General features: G+C 41.7%; 1 protein-coding gene across 3 annotated transcripts in view; it reads left to right on the top strand.

Annotated features, from left to right (window-relative positions):
• atxn1a (ataxin 1a) overlaps positions 1-22,503 on the top strand; it is an 80,139-nt gene that overhangs the window by 39,585 nt on the left and 18,051 nt on the right. For 2 of the 3 annotated variants that reach the window (XM_034600239.1, XM_034600238.1), the window contains exon 3: positions 16,001-16,117. The exons of the other annotated variant lie outside the window; for it this stretch is intronic. The gene's annotated coding sequence lies outside the window, so the exon portion shown is untranslated. The remainder of the gene's footprint in view (positions 1-16,000; positions 16,118-22,503) is intronic. 3 annotated transcript variants of the gene reach the window in all.

Below are 22,503 nucleotides of genomic sequence, written 5' to 3'. Positions count from 1 at the left end.
ACAAATAACTGTTTGTAGTTGTCATAAATGCTCTTTGCCATATGCCTTCAACACACTGGTTCCCTTTCAAGGTTTAGGTATGAAGTACTTCGACTGATATGACTAATACAGGGAAGAAACCTGTAATAACCATACTATATGCAAACTACTAGACAAACAAGTGACAAAGCCATGCATTTGCACTCAGGAAATAATTATTAGTAATGACTTAGGTGATGGTTGCAGGTAAGGAAGCTGGGATTCACTGTTACAGCCGGCAGGCTGCAAGCTCCTGTCCCTTTCTATCGAAGTGTGAAGCCGTCTGCTAAAAACACACAGACAATGTTAACACCTCATCAATTGTGTGGATCTTACACATTCACCTTGGAACTAAAACTACACAGAAGTATGCACACGGTCTCTCAAAATAGGCAACCAAATCCATTTACTCTTCATGCAGAAGACATGAATTATAAGTTAGCATGTCACACAAAGTAGGTGAGTGGGAATGTTCCGGGCATAATGTATGTAAGTGGCATTCTTCTGGATTTATTAATTCTAAGATAAAAAGATCGTTACCTCATTGTGTTTATAAGAATTCAGTACACAAATAGTCTCGATTCACAGCCTGGCGTCTTCATTTCATTTTGGTAGACTTGATTAGTTACAGATCAGTAGCAGCAGGGAGGCAAATAATTAAGCCTGGTAATTAAAAAGCATCTCACACTTGCTTTACAGTGTTGTGGCTATGCTTGCCATCACAGTTTGTTTGATTCTGACATATGTAGCGGAAAGAAAGTAACACCAGTTACCTTAAAATAGACCAGAAAGCCATGTTTTTCCTCTCCATAGCAACAGTTCGCTGTTGAGCACTGAGTCGGAGCTGATGTAGTGGATTCTTTCAGCGCTGTATTTACTCTGTGTGTATGTGTTAGTGTGTGTGTGTGTGTGTGTGTGAGTGTGAGTGTTAGTGTGTGAGAGGGTGTGTGTCGTCCTCTTGAGAGTGTTTTTGTTTATTTGTGGATGGAGACGTTGTTTCCGTGGCTGATCTCTGCGGAAACCCAGAACCAGTAGTGAAACAGCGAGGGTTTGGCTCCTGCTAAGCCAGATAATGAAGTCTTCACCATCTGTTGTCAGCTGTCAAACACCCAGAGGACAACACCACATAGAGATAATGAAGAATTACCGTGGATACATTTATTGATGCATGTACCCTAGCAGAAATACATGTGTAGTCCAGATACACACAACAAATGCATACAGTAAATATGCAGCATTGCACTCAATTTCCTGCCTGTAATTCGTCATGTACATGAACCCAGGAACCTAACTACTGTAGATGACGCTGTATCTATTTGTAGTGGCAGGGTAGACACAGACACACAAACACACATAAAAAAAAAAGTGCATGCACACAAACAAACAAACATACACACAGGCACGGCAGGGGTGGCATCTTTCCAGATGGTGGGAGCCGCCCACACACTGCCAGTTGTTATACAATATGTATTGTGTAACAGCAGAGAGCAATAGCAACCCTCCCTCCAGCAACAACACACACACACACACACACACACACACACACACACACACACACACACCCACACCCACACACACACACACAAAATGTTGCCTGCAATGAAAACATGATGTAGACGTTATGTTTCTCTCCATTTATTGCACACACATATTCACAAGAATGTGGTCGACTATTCTGTCAGTTACTCAGCTAATCACTGACACTAAAAACGTTCACATGTTCAGTTCATTGGCCGGTCTCAGTCAGTCAGACAGCTGGATCGGTCAGCAAGACAGCTGCTCGGTAACCAGCCAGCCAGCCAGCCAGTCAGACAGATATTCAGTTTGTCTGTTATCCAGCCATACAGCTGTGCAGTGAGCCAGACAGCTGTTCAGCTAACCAGGCTTTCAGCCATTCAGACAGCTGTGCAGTCAGTCAGCCAGTCAGACACATACTCAGTCTCTTTGCCAGTATGAGGTGTAACATGCTAGTTTTCAGTGTGTCAGAGTTAAATGACTGAAAGCGAAGTTGCACAAATTAAAGTTGTGATTGCATTGAATTTCATAGGATTACTTTTTACTGAGGCTTGCATTGCATGGGGAAGAGTCACTGCACTTTTCTTTCTTTCACCCTGTCTCGCTTTCTTTCTGTCTTTCTCTTTCTCCTTTCACAGCCTTCATGCAGCAGGACCATTCTCACCTTTCTTAGGAATAAACAGATCTTTGCCATGGTGTGTTTACTCATTGTTTCTGCTTTACCTAGATACTGTGTCTGTATCCAGTCAGTAGTAGGTGAGGAATGTTACCTTTTCAGCCAATTTCCTCATTCAGACCTTGAGCAGATGTTCAGCAGACATTCCTCTCCTCTGTGGAATGCAGTCGATTTGTTTCTGCACTGTGTCACAGACCTGATGCAGGTTGTAGTTTTTCTACCAATGATTAAACACAATGGCTTCATTGTAATGATGCCCCCTCCTTTCTCTCTGTCTCACTCACTCCATCTCTCCCTCTTTTGTCTCCCTTCCCTCTATCTTTTCCCTCCTTTGTGATCCACCTGGATGCTACCTCTCTCCTCCTCTCTCTCGTTACAAGCATTAACAGAGTGATATTGAAAAGGTATTATAAAAGCTCCAGTGTGCCCCTGCAATCATATGACTTCATTACAGTGTATTCACACTAGCACATACACACAATCACACACAGCTACAGATAAAACAACGTGTGTGTGTGTGTGTGTGTGTGTGTGTGTGTGTGTGTGTGTGTGTGTGCGTGTGCGTGCGCGCGTGCATATACTGTCTTTTGTATTTTTGTGTAAGTGTCTCTTTGTGTGTGTGAGTGGACCCACAACACCATGTGATGATGTAATGAGACACAAACACACACACACAAATGGTTGTTGAACTTGAATGTAGCATATAGGAAAGTCCCTTCAGTAAAATACTTTTTTTTCTTTATTGGATTTGTTGCAATGTTGTTTTTGTGGCTCCACTCTGTGCACTAGCCTTCCACACACACACACACACACACACACACACACACACACACACACACACACACACACACACACACACACACACACACACTAACAACTCTCTCACGTTTACTCTTTGTTTTATCTCCGGGTGTTTCTCTACAACACTATAAGTCTGAATGACATCAGTGTCAGCTTTATGATCGCACTGTTTATGCGCAAAGCAAGAGCGTGTGTGTGTGTGTGTGTGTGTGTGTGTGTGTGTGTGTGTGTGTGTGTGTGTGTGTGTGTGTGTGTGTGTGTGTGTGTGTGTGTGTGTGTGTGTGTGTGTGTGTGTGTGTGTGTGTGTGTGTGTGTGTAAAGTGAGACTTTATTACTATCACTGGGGGTAGCTCACCTACCAACTGAGCGACAGTCAGTGCATAAAGTTGGGGTGGATGGAGGGTGTGCTCTGCGGATACAGGGAGGTGAAGGACAGCGAGGGTGGGGGGAGACAGATGGAGGAAGGGAGGAAGGAGAGAAAGTGGCAAGAAGGACGAGCATGTTATGGAAAGGGAGTGAAGGGAAAGAGAAGAGGCGAAGGAGAGGGACAGGAAGGGAGATATTTATGTTGAGAGGGAGAGAGGAAAGAAAAAAAACGAACATAGCTCAACGGGGAGAGATAAAAAAGAGGGAGTAAAAGAGGAAAAGATAAGACAATGACTATGTGTTCTCTCTGTGTGATATACACCATCAAAATACCTGCTAAATGGCTGACTATACAAATAAACTTGCCTTGGCTTGCCTTAGATTTTATTTAGTATGCGGCATGGCATTGAGAGTAGACAGAGTAAAAGTGGAGGACAAATTGTCAGAGGGATGGATGTCATGTAGGTCGTAAGGAAAAAAAGGAATGGATAAAGAGAGAAGGAAAGAGAGGAAATGGAAAGAAGAATGGAAAGAAGAATGTAGAAAGACAGAATACACACTAACACACTCACACACTCACACACACAGACACACACACACACACACACACACACACACGGGGTGATGTTCACACTCACACATGCCCACAAACTGAAAGCTCGTGGCAGTGAGCCATAACGACCTTCCTTCAGCCAGCGCCCAGTCATAGTAATGATGTCATCCATTTTACACACACAACCACTCTGTTTCTCTCTCTCTCTCTCTCTCTCTCTCTCTCTCTCTCTCTCTCTCTCTCTCTCTCTCTCTCTCTCACACACACACACAATGGAACCAATGCATTAAACATATTAGCACTTCAGTCTTTCACAGCACTCACCGGATCTTGCAGCACCGCCTTGCAATATCGAAATAAGGGATTAAAGTCATGAGAGCATCTTGACTGAGAAGTTTCTCAAGGTCATTTTTATAATTAAAGTCAATCTAGATGTGATGTATACAGATGTTTAATTTTATGTACATTATAAGGGCAATCTGAGGTTTTTTCATCAAGATCGATCTTGAAGATGTCCATGATGTTCTATAAAGTTAAATTTGATCACTTTAACACTCAACAACATATAATTTTAACCATAATAATGAAGATTCATGCTACGTTCACATACTAACATAATGATTGTCTACAAATGGTTTTGCTGACTCGCCAAATCACATCACGTGTCTGTCATAGGGTCTATTTCATGCATGACCCATCAGATAATGAATTCAACATGAGCTAGCAGCTTGACAGATGAGGAGCCGGTGCCGGAACAGAACTTAACGTCAGTTGTGTGTCAAAGTTATAGGTAAACTTCTGGAGGTAAGATAACAAATCTATTGAACCTGCTAAAACATAGCAACTGTGGGAAATTTCCAAAAGTATTTTACTCCGGTCACGACACCTGAACACACACACAAACAATATAAACAAATGTCAAACCCCACCCGCCTGTACAACAGAGGGAAAATCACAAAGGTGCAGGTATATTTATTCTTTTTCCTAGTGCATTCATTGTTGTTGCTGCTCTTTTATTTCGAAAAGCACGTATGCAAAGGAGTGTTTGTGAGACTGCAAGCTTGTTTGTGAGTCCTAAAAAACAGTGTTATTAATAGATGTGGCTCAGTGTGTGACTGAAGAACACACTCTTAAATAGGGCTGTAACGATACTCCAAATCCACGGCTTGGTTCGGACCTCGTTTTGTTTTTGTGGGCGACAACACGCAGACTTTGCAACATACCTCTGCAAAGGTAAAACAGACGATCCTCTCCGACCTCCACACTCATTGATCTGAAGCCACTAGTCACTTCTGGGTGTTGCTTCAGATTACGCAGGTTTGTGGTCCTGGGGTTGTGATGTGATTGGAGTGTGATTGGACACATACACGCAACAGGCTGCACCAGCTGCTGTGGCAGTGTGTGGGGTTGGGCTGGGAGACGTGTCGCGGTCGGCGATTTCGGTTTGGGTTCGAGAATCGTTACAACCCTACTCTTTAAGGAGTATGACGCCAATTTATCTGCCTCTGTTCATCTGGTCAGCTTTACATTAACATGAACAACAAAGTGCAACTTGAGTTAGGTGCTGTCTCTGTGGTAGATGACAAAGTGGAGCATCAATAAGTTGAAAAATCAACAACCTATTTGCTTCTACCATCTCTTCTCCCTCCTCTTTTTTCTATTCCTAGTATTAAAAGTACCTTTACTTCTTATATAACAGAGTTGAAGACAAAGTTTTCTTTTATTCGGTTGCTTCTTTCATTTACATAATATATTTTTCATTAAAACACAGGCACTAAATGCTGCTTGTATTTAATTCAATTGTAATTAATTAATTCATTACAGAAGTATTTTAAAAACCTACTTGAGTACAGCCTAGCTAGTAACAGCTTCTTTTGGTTATTGTCTGTGTGCAGCTGCTTAGAGCACACATGCTGCACAGTCACCATCAACATACATAGTTTTCATCAAACACAACGGCCTGTCAGTTAATCAATTGAGCGTGGAATTGAGCTGTGTATAAAACATCCTTCGAGTGCTTGTTTGACAAGTGTATACAGTGTGCAATAGGCCACACATGAGTAGACTGTCTCGGAGAGCAACAGCGTTGTTATACCCACAGGGGGGTGGGGGGTGTTCGATGGTGGGTGAAGGGGAGACAGAAAGCGGGAAGGTCAAACGAGGAAGAGCGAGATACACGCAGCCTGGGGCTACAGTACAAGACAAAGTGAGGGAGATTGAATGACAACAGTGAAGAGGCGGCGAGCGGAGACGAGAGAGTTCGACGGGTTGAGCAGAGAAAGACGGAGACAAAGAGAGAGAAAAAAGCAGACGGCGAAAGAACTGAGGAGAAACAGATTGAACAAAGCGAGCAGCAAATAATGAGTCTGACTTTATCGGCCGTGCAGATTGGTGATAAAAGCTGTGTGCAGCACACACTTTCATGCTGCGGAATAAGACTCATCTTCTAAGATGTACCAAGTAATAGTCTCTTTACTGTTTTTTTATTTTGTGATGTTTTATTGAAGAATAGTGACATTTTTTGACTAAATTGGTCACAAATAATAGAGAAACATGTCGCTATTGATGCAGCTTAACTTTTTCCTAAATAAATAATTATAACAGTATGACATTTTTATATGTAAACCTGCATTAAATATGTTTTTGACCACTTGAGTGTAACATGACAAGCTGTAACCCCAAATTGACATGTTGAACTAATGTTCAAAGCCAAGGTAATGTGATATTTCATTTTGTTTGCCTTTTGATTGCTTCATATTAATTTTACCTGTGGCTTTGCCCGTCTAGGTCTTTTATTATTGTCTTGATTGAGATACCGAAGGCTGCCTAAGTTAAATATTGTACGTTAAATTGCTGTTTTTGAATTTTTCTGCTTCACTTCTCATTAAATACACATACGGCGGTTTGGTAAACTGGCTGGTGACTGGCATTTGGCCTGCAGTTTTCCTCCCATCACTTATCTTGAATATAGTTTTATCTAATTCCTTCCTCTTTCCTTTCATGCCATCAGTGTTTTCTTCTTCTATGTGACTCAGCCTCTTTCTCCCTTTTCATCTGTCTGCCTGAGTTTCTAGTGTATCATTACTTTGTTTCAGAGGAGGGTAGCACAGAGCTTGCCTCGCATCTGGGGTGTGTGTGTGTGTGTGTGTGTGTGTGAGTGTGTGTGTCCCACCAGTGCAGTGTCTCAGGAGTGCTGCATTAGTCTTTGAAGATCTTAGAATGAGAGAGAGAGAGAGAGAACGAGAGAGAGAGAGAAACTCAATGTTCTTTTATCATACTCAGCCTCAACTCTGTTTCTTCATTTCTTCTTTTGTGTTCTGTCTCTTTCTCTTATTCATTCTTTTTGTTATCGCCCCACCCTCATCTGCCAACGCATTTTCTGTCTCTTTTTTTTCATCTTTCTTGGGTTCAAAGAAACTCTGTTGTCATTCTGCAGCAGTGCAGTTTGTTTGAGTCTGAGCTGAACTACTTTTGATATTCTCACTTTCTGTGCAAGGAAACTAGTTGGCTTATCGTCCACAACACCAAATACTCATTGAGAAATTGTGACCCACCACACAACCACTAAGCTTAATTTACCGTTTAACTGATGCACCCAAGTTAACAGAGAAGAAAGAAAGTAATTTATTTGTAGAGGATAATGCTCTTTCTGTAAAGGACGCATGACTCTTGCATTAACCTGTGACCTTCTCTTATGAGATGATCAGTATAATCACAAGGTTTCACTGCTGCCCTATTTATAAAATGGGACATAATCAGCAAGAGGTTTCATACGATAACCTACTGGATTTAATTTGTCATCTCAGTGGAAATAAAAAAAAAAGGTTTATATAAAAAGCTCTTAAAAATATCACTGCTTTGTTTTCGTAGCCCTCTGACCTCCTGTTTAGTCCTTTCAGATTCCTCATCATGTGTGAAGTCTGCCGAAGAGCCTGATAAGCCTCAGCCGCTCAGGTGACACCGGAGCAGGCCAGGCCACGGTTGTTGTTGTGCGACGTGATGGCAGCGTTGTGTCTCTTTCATTTGCTTCTCAATGGGTGGTCATCTGAGAAGTGGGCCGGCGCGTATGTGTGAGATCGGTAAACCGATAGTGCGCATGTGAGAGGTCGAACAGAGTATCTCCTTACAAGTCAGTCAGTGTTGTACTACCTAGAAAGAGAAAAGAAAAGGTCTACCTGAAAAGCTTGGCGGCCACCTCTTCTTCACCTTAATTTCAGACTCCTCATAAATTACCCCGCATGTAATCTGTGAACATGAATTATGAAGGGAACCACTTATAGTGCAAACTGTAAAGAGAGTCATTAAATTTTGGAGCTACATGTCCTGAACTGATCGAGACTTCTTCTGATATATATTTCATATGGAAACCATAAAAGCCATGACCTGCTTACTCTCAAGCACCAGTTTGACATGTCCTTACCATCCACAGACCTAAAACCCAAAGAAATTGATCTCAACTCTCAACTGTTTTATGAAATATTGACCACAGAGAGAGCCTGTCAGAAAAGCATAGCTACCAAGACAGGAAGGAGAGTCAAGAAGGACACATACTGTAGAAAATGAGCTGTTTTTTAATCCATCTGCTTAAATATAGTACATGTAATGTAATTACAACCAAAACTAAATGTAAACTTGAATGTCTGCAGATTAAGTCCTCACCTGCCATCAGTTTAGAGAGAAATAAAATCGGGCAAATAAATCAATTTTGAATAAGAGAAAGGCTGGAGAAAAAAAAAGGGGCCTTATCACACACTGTAAATAATCAATGTTCTAAAGCCAGATGTGTCAAGTCAACTTTGTTTAAGTAATGACACTGCAGCATCGTAGTAGTTAGAATCAAAGCCAGCATGTGGTCACATGTTCAGCTACTGGTGCATCTGTGTGTGTACTCTTGGAAAGTAATCTGCTCATCTGATTGATTATCTGCAGAGCGGTAGGATACAGGGATATCCACACGTACTACCGCACATGTACACGTGTCAGTGCGTGAGACTTTATGTCGGATGTTGTGTGAGTATTTGTGTGTGAGACAGGCTGACGTGTCCATCCTGCGTGTTGCAAGACTGTGATCACACATAAAGACACAAGCACACAAAAACAGTGACAAGGTCCAATTGTCTGGTTGCTGGGAGATGAGCTCACAGCATTACTGACCATAACAACCTCTCCCTCCATCAATCAGCTACAGAGTGCTCTGTTCTAGTAATGATGTCATCACTCTCACACACACAAACACAGCAAGAGAGAGACCACACGCACCATCCTCTTTGTTTTGACCTTGAGTTGCTTGTGTGTGTGTGTGTGTGTGTGTGTGTGTGTGTGTGTGTGTGTGTGTGTGTGTGTGTGTGTGTGTGTGTGTGTGTGTGTGTGTGTGTGTGTGTGTGTGTGTGTGTGTGTGTGTGTGTGTGTGTGTGTGTGTGTGTGTGTGTTAGTTTGCAAGAGGAAAGAGTGGTGATTGTCATTGCCTCCTAGGTACATAAATCTCAAACACACACACACGTTGTTGAACAGACAGTATGGGGTATATCTAACGCATTCTGTTCAATCCAGTTGTCTTTAAAATATCACTTACCTCAGTGTCTGAGTCTATTTTCTTCTTCTTTCTGTCTGAGATGCTCTGCAGCACACCCACGTGGTTACACACGGTCATACTTTTAAAGAGTCCCAGTTCAGCAGATCGTGCTCTGTGAGCCTCTGAGCAACACCACTGGAACAGCTGGGCCACAAATCCTTTGTAATGTCCTTTGTAATAACCTCTGGTTAACACAAATGTGTTGGTGATACTTCTATGCTGCATAGCTGCGGATAGCACTGCCACAAAACGCATGCTGTGCGTGCGTGCGTGCGTGTGTGTGTGTGTGTCTGTGTGTCTTAATCAACCTGCAGTGTGCTGAAAACTAAAATGTATGTTAATCCTTTTTTGAATCTTTTCAAAATGAGACTTCATAGAGCCGTAGATAATTTATGGATTAAAGACAAAGAACATTATCCTCCTTCACATACAACTATAAAGTGTATGAATTGGAAATGACACCATCCTATATGTGCACATATACACAGGAACACACACACTCTTGTGGAACTAATTACTTCAGGATGCCCACTCATGCTCACATTCTTCAGGTCCAGCTGTGTCTCTGCCAGGCTCTGGGGCAGGGGGCCAGCACCGTGAGGTTAAGAGAGTGGCAAGAACACTAACTGGCAAATCAGCAGCCAATTAAAAGCACTCCGCAGTGGGTTTGTAGTGGGTGTGTGTTTTTGTGTTTGTGTGTGCTTGGGTGTGTGTATGTGTTTGTGTGTGTGAGTGTCCTTGTGTGTGTGCCAAAGAGAGGGTTGGCATAGAAAGCATGCTTCCTATTCTCTCAGCGTGCCCTCTCAACGCACACACTGAACACTAAAACAGAGCCTTGGATTTTTCTTGCTCCATTGTCTTCATTTGGGACAAATGAGTGCCTGTCCTCTCGCTTTGTTTGTGCCTGCAAGAATGTATGCGTGCGTGCGTGTGTGTGTGTGTGTGTGCACAACACCCACTAGGGAAAGTGTACAACCTTACAAAGTACAAAATAGCTTCACTAAGGAGACAACACCTTATGCATATTATTATACGACAAAAGATATTGTCATGAATATGAGGGTACCAGGAAGTGAAAGAAACCATAGAAACAACACCTCCTTTAGCTGATCAGTCAATTAACCAAATTTGGTCTTTATTCTTCTTCTTCGTCTTTATCTTTTAATTGATAATGAGCAATGAAGAGTCACTTCCAACTTGTATCCATATTATTGGATGGTGTGTGAGTGAGAACTATAATCTACATCAGTAAAACCATGTGAAATGAACCAGCGTGGTTTGATTCCAAATATCCCTGATGGTCACTTGCAGGATCTTCCGTCTTGAGGGAGAGAATTGTAAACCTGGAAACGCTGACCTCTCTTTTATGTTTTTCTCAGCCGAATGATTTGTACTTGCATCCTGGCTTCTGATCTCTCTTTCTTTGTCCCTTAAAATCTGTAATTAAAAATAGTTCAAGTCAGTAACAGGAACTCTTTTCATGCCACTGACGCCGCCACGCAAACACTTCCAGCAACAAAAGAGCCTGGAACGGTAGATAGAGGATGGCGATAAGCACAAGGGCCACTGGTCTTTTGCAGACATGTGTGCACCCGTGATAACATTCCTCCCTGCTCTTAAGCACCCCAACCTCCAGAGGGTTGATTCTCAGAGGTGGTGCTGCAGATGCTGAGTGAGTCCAGGAAAATGGGGCTGTGGTTGAGGAAGGCATTTCCCTCGCATTACAATGATGGTCAGTCACTTGGGCTGTACACACACACACACACACACACACACACACACACACACACACACACACACACACACACACACACACACACACACACACACACACACACACACACGCACACACATTTACACATGTACAAAAAAATTGACTGCATTCTTCTGCCTCAACCAACCAAGTGGCTGTCAGACACTACGTCAGCTCTAGAAGAATTCTGTGTGTGTGTGTGTGTGTGTGTGTGTGTGTGTGTGTGTGTGTGTGTGTGTGTGTGTGTGTGTGTGTGTGTGTGTGTGTGTGTGTGTGTGTGTGTGTGTGTGTGTGTGTGTGTGTGTGTGTGTGTGTGTGTGTGAGATCCTGTGAATGTGTTTGTTATATTTATCACAAGTCAGGCCTTTGTACAACAAATGTAATATTATTTATAAATGCTTAAACATTCAGATTTACAAGTTACCCATCAACTTATTTCCAAGGAGAAAGAAAGAAAGAAAGTAGATATCCCAAAAACAACCAACGTGGTGGAAGGATGTGGTGCAGATCAGAGAAGAACACATAAAATTTGGGTACGGATATGACTCATAGGGCGGATCCAGGATTTCTTTCTCTCACATTTTCAACATTGCGAAATGGGAAGTTTTTCAACATTTTTACCAATAATTCACGGATCTTGATGAAAATAACGAGGCACATTTAGGGAACTGATATGAGTGTATGAAAGTTTGCACATCTTGATTGAATTTATTGGTTGAGTTTATGGTTAGACCTTGACGAAGGTATGCGCTCAACTACTATAAGTAATGTTTGTATCATCTCCTTAACGTTACACTTATCCACGGAGGGTTTGATGTTTCACACTGTATTTTCTCTGTAACTGGGATACAGTGGCGAACGCGACCTTCAGAAGCATTTTTGGGTAAACCCTCTGCTGATGTTAGTAGTTGAACCCAGTACTTGTGGTTCCACAGTCTACAGCCATTTTAAAAAAGAGAAACTGCTCTGCACTGTTATAGGCAAAGCTTGTTCGGTAGGCAAAAGATTTGGCAAGAGCCACGACGATTGTGGGTGGACAACATTTTTTTTGTGGATACACTTGGCGAAGAGAAAATGGCAAGAATGCAGGCACTTAAACAGATGAAGTGACGGTCGAGTGGACAGAAGTATTCATGGTGTTATCATGCCAGCCTGTAGTCAAGTACAGAGAAACGCTCACACACAGGGAACATTTGTGAGGCATGTTGAATGTGATCGCTGCTTGATCCAGAGCGCCACGCAAAGCCACACAATTTGTTTGTCTGTGTGGAGGTTGAATTCACTTTTACTTTATACAAAAGCATCTGCTAAATGAATGTAATGGGATGTGGCGTAGGTACAATGCAGAGAAAAACTCACAGGCACCTTGAGAACACACACACACACACACACACACACACACACACACACACACACACACACACACACACACACACACACACACACACACACACACACACACACACACTCCTCTCCTGGAGCTGTCTGCTCCAATGTGCTTTGCAATTCAATTAGCCCTTCACTTAATGTGGTCTACACTGAACCATTCACTACTAAATTAGCCTGCCTGATTTCTGGTTTGGACATGATAGATTGAGACAAAGTGTCATTAGTCGTGTGTGTGTGTGTGTGTGTGTGTGTGTGTGTGTGTGTGTGTGTGTGTGTGTGTGTGTGTGTGTGTGTGTGTGTGTGTGTGTGTGTGTGTGTGTGTGTGTGTGTGTGTGTGTGTGTGTGTGTGTGTGTGTGTGTGTGTGTGTGTGTAACCTGAAGAGTAGTTTGTGTTGTGGGGGAGAAGCCTTGATGAGCATTTAAAGGTTCGGTGTGAAATATTTAGTGACATCTAGTGGTGAAGTTAAATGTTGCAGCTGAACACCCCTCACCTCAACCTCCCCTTCCAAACATGAAAGAGAACCTGTGGTAGCCTTCAGTTGTCATAACAACTCAAAAGGTTTAGTTTGTCCAGTTTGGACGACTGTAAAAAACAAATCATGGCGGACTCCGTAGAGGGGACAAGCTCCTGATGTAAATATGAAGTATTTAAATATAAAAGACCCATTCTTGGGTAAAAAAAACAACAACAATTTGTACAATTTAGATGATTACAGAGTAGTGAAAACATCACTAGGATTATTTTATATTCAATATCTCCCAATAGATCCCTTTCAACCACATCTTACACACTGGACCTTTTAAAGTCACATCAGATTTACTGCAGGCTCCATCCTCTTCATAAACAAAGTGCTTCACCGAACAAGTATTACTGTGAGACTGATGAGCATTTTGTGGCTTTATGACATTAAGTTTGATTGATTTTGTCTGACTTTTCTTTATATTGTAAAATGTCTGCCAAACTAACAAGTAAGGCATTTTACAGGATGCCTCTTTACTTCCAAGTGCCACTTTCATTTTGGAGTGTTAAGAGCTTCTTGGCTTTGCCTGAGCTACATTTATTACTTTTACAGCATGTGGGTCTGATTAATCTGTCTCATAATATTCTCACCAGTTAACTGCTTTCTAAATCGATACTGGAACTTTTTCTTGAACATTTAAATGGGTAGCTAGGCAAGATGGTATTTCCTTAGAGTGTGTAATTTGTTGTATTTGAAATCAGTTAGTAGCTCTAGATGGATGAGTCATTAGAGGAGAGCAGGAACTGAACATTTCCAAATTAACTGTGTTAAAACCCCTCAAAATATGGTTTTAAAACAACACCTTCAGTCTAAGGTCGGTATGTTTGAACTGAACAGAGTTTTTATTGAATTTTGGAATGAATCCTCCTCTCTCTCTGTTCTCCCTCTCACCATCTTCCTCGTCCTCCTCCCTTTCCTCTGACATTTTTCGGCTTGCCATACTCCCCGCAGAGCCTCGCTGGCTGAGCCAGTGTTGTGCTCCCATTGAGTTTCTATCTGTCTCTCCTCCACCACCATCTGTTTCTCTCTCTCTTCCTCTGTGTCCTCTCTATTTTCTCCATCTGTCTCCATTTTTTGTCGCCTCTGGATCCCCTCTCTTCCACTTTTCCTCTCCTCTTTAACTTTTATTTGAATGCAATTTTTCATTGTTTTTCACTTCATTTATGCCATATGATGGATTCCTTTGCCAGTTGGTGTCTGGTAATCCAAGCCCTCAGTAGACAGTTTTTTCCTCCTCCTCTATCTCTCCCTTACATATACACTTTACCAACATCTTAAGTGCATACAAAACCTACAGCTTATCATGTGCTGGTACATTTATGTGTCTACATATAGTACATGCTTAGCTTAAGCAGCTGACTCTATACTATATCCCACCATTGAGACCTATTGATTTTCTGGCACCTGAAATACTCAACGTTCTCTCTCTGTCTCATTCCCTCGCTCTTCCATTATCGTATTTCACTTTCACTGTAGCACCTAATCCCCAGAAGACTAGAGTCGCCGTGCATAAAATAAGAAGTGTGCGTGAAATGATGTATTTTACTGTAACTAATGTGGCACAAGACAACCGGCCACATACTGTAATTCCCTTCTCTGTCTTCTTTAAGCTGCACCAAAACACTTTTGCAGATCGACAGCTGCAATCACACACGTCCCTGCCTCTTTTCTTGTTGTCAGGCATGTAAGATGTGGGTCAGTGTGTTTGACATCCCACACACCTCCACAGACACACTCGCAAACACGCCAGCTGCAGCTTACTATCAGCAGGGAACATGTCTCTTGTATCCTCATAACATCCCCATCATCCCACCACAACCTGCCTAATTAGTCCCTCAGAGTGTGAGCACTCTGTCGACGATCAGTCGGTTTGTCTCTCCTGGCGGTGTGTGGGCGCCTGCATACATCAGCTTGTTGCACATTCAATGTTTTTAAAGACGCACCGAAGATTTTCTTTTTAATATATACAGTAAACATGGCATGACCTCGGCCTGCATTAAAAAGATACTGTTAATTTGAACTTTGAGTTTCGCCTGATTCCTGTATGTGAATCTCTGTTGTTGGTCCAGTCACCACAGATGTGTTCTTCCTTGGCCCGTATCCCACCCTTCCACCACGTTTTGAGAAAATCGGTTCAGTAGTTTCTGCGTAATCCAGCTAACACATAAACAAACAAAAATGAAAACATATTGTTTTTGGCAGTAAAAATAAAGCATGTTGAAAATATGTTCACATGATTTTCTTTAAAAAAATATTTCAAACTTGTTTCATTTCACTTTTGGCATGTGTACCAGTAATGGATATGTGAAAGGTTTTGAACAAAATGAATTTCATAACAAATCCTCCACTTAACTGTCTCTGTCGTTACTGATATTTTCTCCAGACATTCCTTTTACAGCCGTGTTTTTTATTTATGTAGAAAGCTTCATGCATCTCTTTATAATATAGCTCACTCACTCAGATTATCATCAGTAGCAGCACTGAAAGCTTTTTTTTGTGTGTGTGTGTGTTTTTTACATGTTGCCAGGTTGCATCTACAACTCTGTTTGAAACATGATGTGACAATCTTGTGTCATAGTTTCTGCTTGTTGATTAAAGCTGGGGTTATGCGTCGCTTTGTGTTGAAACCTGTGACGCATCCTCAGCTGTGTTTCCAAATCCCTTCTGCTGTGTGCACTTCCTGCTTATGCTCACAGCCCAGTGCATAACAACATATCCTGCCATATTGTGCGTATGGCATAATTTGGAGCGAATGCGGGCGTTACAGTTGATACTTTTGAAGGAAGACAATTTTTCCTATAGTTTTGTTTCAACTTCTTTTGTTTTTATCCACCAGGGATTCCTGAGTTCCCTGAGTCAACACATTGCATTCTGGGATAGTCTGGAACCCTCTAAATGGGCTGTACCACCTGCTGACAAACCAGGGGGGTCTGGAGGAGTTGTGTTGAATGAGGTGAGAGTATTCCTGCTCTTACTGTTAACTACTGCATCTATATCAGTGTATTCAGTCTCAAAAAAATTGTTTTTACGAATACATAGAGATCTATATCATGTTTGCACTTAAGCTCGAAATTACGTTGTGCTAGATCAGCTATAATACAGCGTCTACCATGTTGCTATTCCAAGCTTAAGCTGTTCGTTATGACTGTCATGTTTAATTTGATGTCATTTGTTCTGACGTCAAGGACTTTCCAGCCCCATGTTTTATTCATGCCCTTGAGTCTTGTTTTGCTGATAAACCTGTCGCCGTGGTCACAGCACAGATGCATGTAAAGTCCATTTGATATTAATGTGAGTGAAGTGGCAGCTCATCACATGCCGAGCACGCACTGAAGGAACCAAGGTTGTGCCTTTTCTGTTATTATCCCCATTCCCTCTCATGTAGTATAGAGCTGATGTTAGATGATGATAAGATAAGGACTCATGATTCAGTTCGGAAATGAAGCCAGTAAAGTTTGCTTCCTGTCCATGCTGTGATTGGACGAGAGGCGTGTTTAGGGTAAGGGAAAGCTAGTGTGTTAACTCATGAGGCTGCGTCTGAGCTCTCTGTTGGAGCAGTGATATGTAGTATGTGATATGCACAACACCTTTACGAGGGATGTCTCAATGTGAGAATAGAAGCCTTATTGGCAGCGTTGAGAGTGGGAAAAACTCCCTTTGAATAGAGTCCCTGTAAGGCCTGGAGAGGGGAGGGAGGAGGTGTATTGTACTTGCTTTGTTTATTACTTATATGTGTGTGTTTTGGGTATCCGATTACTATGCCTGAGGAATTTCTCGAGTGGCCAAAGGCACAAATGTTCACATAGATTTACGGATTAACCGATTTAGATTTTGGTGGTCAAAGGTTTAAGGTCGAGATCACAGTGACCTCACAAAATAGGTTTTTGGCCTCTGGAGTCCGTCTTTAGGGAATTTCTTCAAATTTTGACCAGCTGTCACTTGGACTCAAAGATTAACTGATCTCAGAGGTCAAAGGTAAATGTCATTGTGAGCTCCATGAGTCTGGAAAACAATGTATTTAGACTGAAACTGCACTGGTTGGTGGAGGGACACAACCGCAAATAATTTTTTATAGCACATGCTGTCTGTCTTGTAGCAGTATTGATCCCCAGTGGAGCAATTCTCTTCTCACCTTCTCCCCCTCCATTACAAAGTACAACCGCAGGGTCAACTGCAGAAGAGCATCTTTGGAGCTGATGGCAATTATTATGCTTGCAGACATTTTAGACAAAGCAAATGCATGAGGTGAAGGATCAGAACGTAGCACTTCTGTTTGATGGTTCGTCTCTCCACTCACTACGAGTCATTTTTCCAGTGAGTCATGAAAAATCAATGTGAGCAAACATTTAAACAAAGTTTCTCAAGTTGCCTCCCCCACATTTTCTTGCATGTTTTGAGATGAGCGTTATTTTCCAGTTGCCTCTCACGCGCAGGGATTCTTGTTGTTTATTGCATGAACGATAAACAACAGACATGTGTAACTTTTATTACAAACACTTACTGACCTCCATGAGGCTGCACTCAGACTGGAAGATTAATATTTGAATTTGAGTGTCAGGATACTAATTGGAAGATTAAGCCTCAAGGCAGCACTGATCTGTTTTAGCTCTGAGATAATAATACAGTATGTATCACAAACTAATTAAAACCATTTCATTATTGTACTGCCCAGCCATCAACAGTGTGGACATTAAAATGTGTCGCTGGGCAGCCCCCACTGTCCTGAGCAACAACCTCAGCTGTAGAGCTAATCACTGGCAAAAATTAATTTTGGTTAATGATTGCCTTGCATGAGTGAGTGATGTGATCCAGATAACAGTGTTGTGGTTTTTAGAACTTGATTTTACACATGATTAAACCAATTTATTTGCAAATATTAAGGGTCGTTAAGGTTCATTTCATGGCCAGGAGAGATGCTACATTAAAAAGTTTTGAGATGCAGATGTTTGAGAAGGAGATAATTTAAACACGGCTCTTTATCAATTTTCAAAAGATCAAATAAAGTGAATAACTACAAAATATAAGCATATCAGAGCACAGGTGCTTCTGTTACCTTCGTCTCTGCAGATCCTGAAAGGTATAGATTTTCAAAATGGCTGACGGCACGGGCTCCTCCACGACCTACGTTGGTTTAATTATGTTTCATGATGCTGTTGAAAACAGTGATACATTTTTAATGCGCCAGAAATATATGCAAACAAACCTGGAGGACCCAGAGGAAACCGCATCATCCATCTTGATTTTCTACTTTTTAAGGATCTGGGGCGGCGATGAAGGCAACAGAATGACCCAGCACTTACTTTTAAACTATATATTTGTGTATCTTTAGCATTGCTAACATTTGATCACAGATTTTATTCACAGTCTCTCCTTTTTAAAAAAAAACAAATATGAATCTCTTTTTATAAATACAAATGTTTCCTGAGATACATTTTTCAGGTTCGATTTACAACTACAAGCTTTGGAATTACTTGAACATCAACTTAATATGAGTTATCTGCAAGTCTCACAAAAACATGCTAGCTTAAATATGCATACACACAAGTGCACATGCATGTAAACATTTACAGTGTTGTCATTTACCCCATAAAGAGCAGAGAAATTTGGGAGTGCTGCAGTTTAATTTCTGAGATCTCTGTCTCTCTCCCTCTTCCCTTTTTATCTTCCTCTTTCACTTGCTTTTTCTTTTTTTCTCCTTAAATGATCTGCCTCTCACTTCATTCTAGTTTATTTCATTGAAGCTTATCACCTTTACAATTTGATCATAACCATGTTGCCAAAGTGAACATTGCCCAACAAAGCTGGTTACATAACTTTAACCATTCTAAAAATGTCCCTTTTTTCTCATACTGTCTCTTTAACTGTGCTGACTGAATCCTGAGCCTGTACTTTCATCCTTCACACTATCACCCTCTTTCTTGTTGAATCCAGAGAGTAAAATGTGTGAGTGTTTGTGTGTGTGTGTGTGGGTGAGAAAGAGAGTAAAAGAGAGAGAGAGAGAGAGAGAGAGAGTGAGAAAGTCTGTGCTATTCTTGGATGGTTGGGGAAGTCTTGGCTCCCTTGCGTATGGGAAAAGTGCTCTTGGCAAGTCTTGAACCGCCGAGGCATTCCATTATGCTGTCCTCTCGAAACAGACACACAAACACACACACACATGCGCACACACAGACTTGTTTTTTGTCACTTAGGAGGACATGGCAATGACTTACATTCCCTGGAGACTTAACCATAAGCGCTTCTTGCAAAACCAAACACTACATTAACCAAGGACCAAGCATTTAACCTAAAATGTAATAGTTCACCTTCTGTGGACAAGATCCACAATATAAGTAACACACACACACACACACACAGACACACAAACACATGCGCACACACACACACACACACTATATGCTTATTTAGTTAGAAATTGTTTCTTTTTTTATCCTCTCTCAAACTCAGATATGTATTCACACAATCCACATGTATTCTCACACACAAACACACACACACACTGAGAGGAGACAGACTGAGAGCAGTCTCACAATAGAGATTTCTAGTAGTACATGATTGAGGTGCCATCGGGTACCATCCTCCGTTCCAGTAGCTCCCTCAATCTGCCCCTCATGGTGCTGTTTTGCAGCGATGAGGGTACGTTTTGCAGAAAAATGCTGCTTTGTTTTTTTTATCAGTCATGAATGTGCGTATAATATTCAGTGGCTTGTGTGAGAGTATTTTAGATGTTTTCCCATGAATGTGTGTGCAAAGTTTTCAGTGTCGTATGTGAATGAGTTGTTTTTGGCGTAATTCTGTTCCATGTCCCCTGATGGCCTTCACTCACTCACTCACGCACTCACTCACTCACTCAGTAGATTAGGGAGTGTGAAGTTGCGTGCGTGTCTTCTATCAGCTAATAGATCTCTTAAGTCTCTGTATTGATGTCCCGTCATGCTCTCTCTCTTTGCATCTCCCCGTCTCGCTCTCTCTTTCTTTGTCCCTCTGACTGCAGTGTCAGTATAAGGTGACGTCACCGTTTCTCTCTGCTTCTCCTTCATGTACCTTTATCCTGCTCTCTCTCTCCTCCTCTCCTCCTCCCCTCGTCCTTCTTTCCTCTGTGCAATTAAGAAAAAACTACTGCTGGAAGTAATGATGTTGAAAGAAAGTAAGTAATTAGTTGTAAATGTGAGGCAGGCAGTGGAAAGCCTGTGTGGCCAGTCTGTGTGTTTCCTGCCTCTCTACATCTCTCTCCGTGCTTAGTCTGAGGCAGTTGAGTGAATTTGTTGACAAGCTGACAGAGAGACAACCTCAGAAGCCAAAGAACCATTTGACTGATCAGGATATTTTACACAAATATGACAGATAAACCTTTATCGGAGTAGTTTTACCTGGCTTCTGATGATAAACCAGCGAGTCAACAACTTCACTTACACAACGTATAGAAAGCAGAACACCACAAGACATTGCAAACAAGAACAAGTTATGACTTACTTGTGCAATAACAATGTCAGGTCCACATCTGTCCTGCATCCTTTGGCCTCATTTTGCTCTCGCCAACAAGTAAAATATGCCCCAATATTCACTCTTGTTCGGTTTCTCACTCTGTCACTTTCTCTTGTCCTCTTCTGTTTCTTCGGTGGCTCTGCCAAGAAATCAACACCAAGAATGGCGATCTAGTTGCCTCTTATTGCTAACTGCCAGCTCCGGCTCTGGTTGTTTGTGTGTGACATATAAAGCAGGTTGTAATGTTCCAGCACGGTACACCAGAGTTACATGGTGCAGTTCCAGGCTCAGGTATTGTTATGGCAATGACAGATTAGCCATTGTCCCAATTTAAATTTGTCTCCCTTTAAAAAAAAACTACCCAATGTTGCTATATAATTGTTTAGTAATTAGAAATACATGCAGTTAAGCCTATATGCGCGGGGGTTATATTTTCGTTATTCATTAAGAAAAACATTAACATGGTAAATCAATGTTTTTATATCCTGTTATGTGATGCAGTATTCCCAGCTGGCCGCTCACTTGCAACATAAAACCTTCTCCCTTTGTTCGTAAATTGTGCCTCACTGTGGGGAAATAGCTCAAATTGACTGGAGTCATTTTCCCTTGTGGGAGCCCGACAGCAATCAACGGGGCTATTCAACATGATTACATACATTCGACTGTATACAGTAGCATGAATGGACATGCATCTGGGTTTGTGTATTTTAGTAAAGGTGATTGTTGTGTGCACCACACAGCTTTTGGTCTCAGGATGAGGCCATTCAGACACCTGTGGAGTGAACTGTGAGTGTGTGTGTGAGTGTGTGTGTGTGTGTGTGTGCGCTGCTGTGGATTTTATTATTTTCTTTTTTCATTTGATGATGGCTTCTGTATGGCTCTGCTGCGCGCTGCATGTTGAGTCTCTGGGGTCTCAAAGCAGAGGACTTTGATGAATGTGTGCGAGTCTGCTTGCTCCAATAGTGCTGCTGCCCGTCTGACATTTTTGTGTGTGCCTTTGGAAAGGTGAAACACATTATTCACAGACAGGGACACATGCTGAGCAGTCGCCCACCTATTCCACGCCCATTCATGCCAATTAGTGCCAGTCTGCCTCTCTCTGCCCGTTACAGTGGGGCACTTCAACTTCAGCCCACACGACAATACGCTTCTCTGGCCGAGACGTGGACACACGCAGGCATCATCACAACTGTTTGTGTGAGTTCTCTTTTCTTCTCCCATTCAAACATGCGAAAGGAAAATAAAGTGTGTTTGCAGACGAGCAAATCAAACTGCATCAGTGTACCACAGTGTGGGTGTGTATTACAAAGCAGGGGTTTTATTCAGCTCTGTTCTCCCTGTAGAGCCAGAAAGTTGCACATCCCACATCTGTCAGCCTGTCCTCAACTTAGAAATGATATCTAATTCAATTCAATGCTCATTGCACAGTGAAAATAACTGTCCCAGATAAATTGTATATGGAGTGTATGGTGTGTTGTTATTAAAATGTAGGGCATTCTTTGTTATTTACACAAGGCACAGAATATGAAAAGACCTTTTAGTGCATGTAAGTGTGGTATAAAGAAATACAATGGTAAACAACAATGTATGCTACTACTAATCTCCCATCAAAGAGATTTGACCTGATGACAACTGGATGATGAATACAAATGATTTGGCGATTATTTCTAAGGAACAAACAGAGGAACAGGAACAAACAGAGAAGTGATATTTGTGTGAGTGGATGGTGTAATGATGAATGGAGCATGAGTGGTACTTATGTCTCCCTTTTCTTTCACTCCTCCTTTATGCCTTTTACGTCTCTCTTCCTCTAATCAATGGGCTCTTTTATTAATCTAGGCTTTTTCTTATTATTTG

Source organism: Hippoglossus hippoglossus, chromosome 11, assembly GCF_009819705.1.
Source record: "Hippoglossus hippoglossus isolate fHipHip1 chromosome 11, fHipHip1.pri, whole genome shotgun sequence".
NCBI classification, from domain to species: Eukaryota; Metazoa; Chordata; class Actinopteri; order Pleuronectiformes; family Pleuronectidae; genus Hippoglossus; species Hippoglossus hippoglossus.
The sequence above is the reverse complement of the archived record's forward strand: the minus strand, read 5'-3'. Positions and strand labels throughout refer to the sequence as shown.